Source organism: Schistocerca piceifrons, chromosome 3 (assembly GCF_021461385.2).
Source record: "Schistocerca piceifrons isolate TAMUIC-IGC-003096 chromosome 3, iqSchPice1.1, whole genome shotgun sequence".
Taxonomy (NCBI): Eukaryota; Metazoa; Arthropoda; class Insecta; order Orthoptera; family Acrididae; genus Schistocerca; species Schistocerca piceifrons.
Genome location: NC_060140.1, coordinates 826,674,590 through 826,681,165, shown reverse-complemented (window position 1 = coordinate 826,681,165; position 6,576 = coordinate 826,674,590). Strand labels below are relative to the sequence as shown.

The following is a 6,576-nucleotide window of genomic DNA, read 5'->3' as shown; positions in this document are numbered from 1 at the left end:
TGTCCTCCGTGCGCCTAGTTGTTAGGCTGCCTTGCGTAACACTTCCTCGTGGCGTCTCTCACGTCCCTCCGTATTTCTAGGCTCACGTCACAGAGTTGTTGAACCCGCATTGCCCCATCCACTCAAGGCCCTACTTGTCACTCCACTGTGCAGTACTTCACAAGTGAAGTTTAGTTGCTGTACATTCAGAAGGTTATAACAGCGTCGTGTCAAAATTATGGCTCAAATTGCGGTATATAATCGACTGCTAGGGCTGATTTCTTATAAGTGTGCTATTTTCTCCTCGTCGACGTTTCCTTGTCAGTGGGAAACCGGCTCACAGGCGTGGCTACTCACGAAAGTAAAGAATAGTACCAGAACTAAGATTCGTGATAAACTTAGGGCATCGCGAAACAGATGAAGTGAAGGAATTCTGCTACCTTGACAGAAAAATAAGACATGTCGGACGAAACAAGGAGGACATAGAAAGCAGACTAGCAAATTGCTGGCCGAAAGAAGTGTGCTAGTATCAAAGATTGGCCTCAATTTGAGTAGGAAATTGATAAAAGCGTACTTTTGAAGCACAGTCTTGTGTGCAAGTGAATCATGGATTGTGCGAAGACTGGAAAAGAAAAGAATCGTCTTGTGGTACTATAGAGGGACGTTGAAAATTGGGTGGACTGGTCAGATGAGAAATAAGGGAGTTCTCTGCAGAATCGGTGAGATAAGGAATATCTAGAACACAATAACTAGATGAATAGAAAGACAGAGGATTTGTGTTAACATATCAGAAATAACTTAAGTGGTAGTAGAGGGAGCTGTAGAAGGTGAAAACTGTAGAAGAATATATCTAACAAATAGGTGCGGCCATTAGATGTGAATGATAATCTAAAATCAAGAGATTGATACGTGATGGGAAGACGTGATGGCCCGCTTCTAGCGATTCAGGAGACCGATGAGCAGTCTCTCGGATATCTTGGGTGCACACACCAGTAATTTAGTGAATACTAGTACAGAACGCTGATTGAAATTAAAATGTGCGTCCCAATCTCTTTGAACTTTGCATCTACTCCTCTGTACTACCAGTAATTCGAAAATTCGTCGAATTTGTTAAAAATTATGCTTCACGAAGAAGTACGCGTTGGATGACAGTGTTATTTTTTCTATTAGATATAAATAATATTTATTGTACCACATGTAGGGACTAAGCACTAAATTTGCCCACGAGGCGCACTAATACATTTTTCCACATGTTGTGCAATAGAGATTTACAGACTTTAATTGTGCAGTTATTATTGTTTTCTTCATCTTAAGCTTAGACCAGCTGATTAAAGAGAATTTTACATCAGACGTATTTCGCTTTTATTTACACAGCATCTTCTGAGAATGTACGTTTGGACCTCAGCGCTGCATGGTAGTGAATTCTGGACAGTGGAAAAATCGGAACAAAAGAGAATCGAAGCGTTTGAGATATGGTCCTACAGAAGAATGTTGAAGATTAGGTGAACTGATAGAGTGAGGAATGAGGAGGTTCTCCGCGAATCGAAGAGACAAGTAATATGTGGAAGACACTGACAAGAAAAATGGATTGGATGATAGGATATGTGTTAAGACATCAGGGAATAACTTTCATGGTATTAGTTGGAGTTAAAGAGAGTGAAATATGAAGAGAAAGACACAGATTGGAATTAAATGTGGTCTGCAGAGTATCCACGTAGATATCCAAGGAAAAATCGAGGGTGTTGGATGTGACTGCTCCTCCAAGATCAGGAGGTTGACATAGGATAACAAGGCGTGATGGGCCGCATCGAACCAGTCAGGAGACCGATGAGGAGTCTCTGATATTCATGGGATGCACAGACCAACGTTTCAGCGACGCTATGAAAACTAGTACACAGGGCTAACTGATATTATATTGTGCATCTTAACGTTTGCGGACGTTTTGTCTACCTCTCCATCCACCCGATGATTCCAAAATCCGTCGAATTTGTTAAAAATTATGTTCCACGAAGAAGGACGGGTTCGAGCACAGTGTTATTTGTTGTGTTATACAGAAATAATATTTATTGTACTGTACATAAGAAGCAAGAACTTGATTTGCCCGCGAGGAATACTAATACATTCTTTCACATGTTGTGCAACAGAGATTTACAGGCTCCGATTGTGTACTTTAACTGTGCGTCGCTTGTAATGTGAGTGGTCACCAGCAGTTTATGTGGGTTTTTCTATAAAGGTAGGTGCTGAAACAGTGTCCTGTGATAGCCCTGACGCATTCTTGGTACAGATCGAACGGTATAATTTGCAAATTAAGAACATGTGGGCGCAGCAGCGTGTGTTCGACTGTAGTTATGCTGCCAGGGAGTTGTGGAAGGGACGTTGACAGACGGTGGTGCCACTTGTTGCTCGTGTGTGTGAACGTCCCGCAGAGTAGCCCACGAGGCTGGGATCAAAGGTCGTTCGCTAGACAGTGACTCTAGCCTGTGTCGATGAATGGCTGCAGGCGTTTCTTCTCTGCACAGCTCATGTTCACTCGGTGTTGCCTGTCGTCGCCAACGACCCATCAATGTCTACGCTTATCCAAAGGCGTCTGTACACCACACATCCACTCTATGTAGCGAAATTGATCCCCCTAATTAGCCTTCCCACCAGTAATGATTGCTCCAAAGTAAAATCTAGCAAAGCTTAATTGATTTGTTGAGCTAAATCTTGCGAATAGAGTTGAATAAAGGAAAAAAAATACCTGATTCTTTCTCAATGGAGCAAATACCGTATCTATCATATGTAATTGTGAAATAACTAAAAAATATAAAAATTGTTCTTACAGTTTACCGAATAGTACTCTCACGAGGAACGGATGGTCGTTAACACTAATTAAAAGAAGCAAGCAAGCTCCCACAGTGGCTCAGGAATACTGCAATATGACAAGTTTTTAGATGTAAACAAATTTTATTCAGCACGGAATCTTGCAACTTAAAACTTTCTCGCTGTGTAAACGGTCTACCAATGAAAACCGACCTACTCTGCTGTAATTAGTCGAGACTAACTGACTTCCTGTCGAACACTTTACGACACACATATTTTAGTAGTACCTCGAATAATATATGGTATAATTCGTTACAAAATATTTCCAAATGAACGAAAGAAAGAGCAACACTTACAAATGCTACTAATACCAATAAGAAGAAACAAAATATTGTATAGAATATTTCTTATTACAGGAGAAAACCAAGAATGTGTAAGTCATGTAAGTGCTGAAAGAATTTAACGTTGGAAGATATCATTTGCATTAATATTGTGCTGCGAAATATTACACAGTGGATCCAGTTTAACTTCAGGCCTTGAAATTACTGCGAGAATTAATTAACTATTTTGTTACTAATTTGTGCAAATCGTTGCCCCACGCTGGCGGCCCACACGTGTATTCCACTAAGTGCGATACTCGTTAAATAATGACGCTATAGTTCTCCTCTCAGAAGTGGTAGTTGGAATGAAGACGCGATAAAAAATGCGTTCGATCTCCTTGTTGGGTGAAGCTTTGGTCGTCAACGACACAGACCATATGCAACCCGTGCTCGACGTGGTGATGTTGACTAACGCCACTATGTATAATAAGCACTTTTAATTATTTGTCGAACGTTGTAATTTTTGTATACAGTACAAAGTTGACAGCACGTGCTTAATATTGTAGTCAAACTACTCGGGAAAATCTATCTTTCTACAGTTAGTGGTTTCATATGTCTCCACGATATATTGGTGCACAATAAAAGACATATCGACCCAATGAAACTTTAACGTGATACTCCAAGTTGTGCCTCGTAAAGTACCCTGTTTATTAAAATGTATTTGCGCTACTCCACTGTCGCAGTCATTATAATATTGACTAACAAGGTAATCCAGAATGTCTGACGTTAAAATACACTTTGTCCATTATTTTCGCAGTCCAAAATACACAAAAAACGATCTATCTGTCCGCTGTTACAAATTCGTCAGTCATACCTATCCACTGGCCAACAACCAATCTCCATGAAACTTCCTGACGGATCAAAACTGTGTGCCGGACCGAGATTCGAACTCGGGACCTTTGCCTTTCGCGGGCAAGTGCTCTACCAACTGAGCTACCCAAGCACGACTCACGCCCCGTCCTCACAGCTTTACTTCTGCCAGTACCTCGTCTCCTACCTTCCAAACTTAACAGAAGCTCTCCTGCGAACCTTGCAGAACTAGCACTCCTGAATGAAAGGATATTGTGGAGACATGGCTTAGCCACAGCCTGGGGGATGTTTCCAGAATGAGATTTTCACTCTGCAGTGGAGTGTGCGCTGGAAGGTAGGAGACGAGGTACTGGCAGAAGTAAAGCTGTGAGGACGGGGCGTGAGTCGTGCTTGGGTAGCTCAGTTGGTAGAGCACTTGCCCGCGAAAGGCAAAGGTGCCGAGTTCGAGTCTCGGTCCGGCACACAGTTTTGATCTGCCAGGATGTTTCATATCAGCGCACACTCCGCTGCAGAGCGAAAATCTCATTCTGGAACCAATCTCCATGTCTGCCGTCCTTCCATTGTTCTATAAAAGCTCGCTACTTATATATACACATATACACTCTCACTCCCGTAGAACATTATCACAATTAAATCTTGTTAAACTTGTTCAATTAAGACTAACGCAAATGATTTTCACATTAACAAAAAATGAAAAGTAAAAACGGGAAAATAATAACGCTGACAGTCACAGAGGATAAGCAACTCCGCAGGTACTGCGTTTCAGTCTTACTTGTATTGTGTTTTTGTCCTATTCCATGTGTATGTGGAGCAAAGGAATCTGACTGTACACTTCCAAAGAAGCCCCACTTTTTCTATACTTATTCGCAAAATCCTTTCGAGAAATATACGATTAACCTAGCACAGTTCTTGCACAACCCTCCTTGGACCCTGGTTTTCTAATTCTGCGCTACCAGATACCGCCTTCGACTAGTAAGCAGCCCATTAGGTGAAATCACACGTGTGGTGTAACCCGTTTGACAATTTTCCTTAAATTTGATACACGCAGCTTATGTTACACAATTTAGGCACGTGGATCGGAATATCTAATGCCCGTGTCAGTAGATGGCACATACCTGTTTCTCCTCGACGCAAATATGCTTAATTCTGCAAACGCCAACCAAAAATTAATCCTGTTATTGTATATGTAATTAGCTATAGGTTGTGGAAGCATACACATTACAACAACCACAAATATCTGAAAAGAACGACGAATATTCTACGATAGTACCTCATTAATGTTCCCTGAACTACACTCCTGGAAATGGAAAAAAGAACACATTGACACCGGTGTGTCAGACCCACCATACTTGCTCCGGACACTGCGAGAGGGCTGTACAAGCAATGATCACACGCACGACACAACGGACACACCAGGAACCGCGGTGTTGGCCGTCGAATGGCGCTAGCTGCGCAGCATTTGTGCACCGCCGCCGTCAGTGTCAGCCAGTTTGCCGTGGCATACGGAGCTCCATCGCAGTCTTGAACACTGGTAGCATGCCGCGACAGCGTGGACGTGAACCGTATGTGCAGTTGACGGACTTTGAGCGAGGGCGTATAGTGGGCATGCGGGAGGCCGGGTGGACGTACCGCCGAATTGCTCAACACGTGGGGCGTGAGGTCTCCACAGTACATCGATGTTGTCGCCAGTGGTCGGCGGAAGGTGCACGTGCCCGTCGTCCAGGGACCGGACCGCAGCGACGCACGGATGCACGCCAAGACCGTAGGATCCTACGCAGTGCCGTAGGGGACCGCACCGCCACTTCCCAGCAAATTAAGGACACTGTTGCTCCTGGGGTATCGGCGAGGACCATTCGCAACCGTCTCCATGAAGCTGGGCTACGGTCCCGCACACCGTTAGGCCGTCTTCCGCTCACGCCCCAACATCGTGCAGCCCGCCTCCAGTGGTGTCGCGACAGGCGTGAATGGAGGGACGAATGGAGACGTGTCGTCTTCAGCGATGAGAGTCGCTTCTGCCTTGGTGCCAATGATGGTCGTATGCGTGTTTGGCGCCGTGCAGGTGAGCGCCACAATCAGGACTGCATACGACCGAGGCACACAGGGCCAACACCCGGCATCATGGTGTGGGGAGCGATCTCCTACACTGGCCGTACACCACTGGTGATCGTCGAGGGGACACTGAATAGTGCACGGTACATCCAAACTGTCATCGAACCCATCGTTCTACTATTCCTAGACCGGCAAGGGAACTTGCTGTTCCAACAGGACAATGCACGTCCGCATGTATCCCGTGCCACCCAACGTGCTCTAGAAGGTGTAAGTCAACTACCCTGGCCAGCAAGATCTCCGGATCTGTCCCCCATTGAGCATGTTTGGGACTGGATGAAGCGTCGTCTCACGCGGTCTGCACGTCCAGCACGAACGCTGGTCCAACTGAGGCGCCAGGTGGAAATGGCATGGCAAGCCGTTCCACAGGACTACATCCAGCATCTCTACGATCGTCTCCATGGGAGAATAGCAGCCTGCATTGCTGCGAAAGGTGGATGTACACTGTACTAGTGCCGAGATTGTGCATGCTCTGTTGCCTGTGTCTATGTGCCTGTGG

General features: G+C 44.8%; 1 non-coding gene across 1 annotated transcript; it reads right to left on the bottom strand.

Moving 5' to 3' along the window:
- Window positions 1-4,030: 4,030 nt before the first annotated feature.
- On the bottom strand, window positions 4,031-4,105 carry Trnas-cga. Its single transcript has one exon. It is a non-coding gene; the product is annotated as a tRNA-Ser (tRNA).
- Window positions 4,106-6,576: the final 2,471 nt, after the last annotated feature.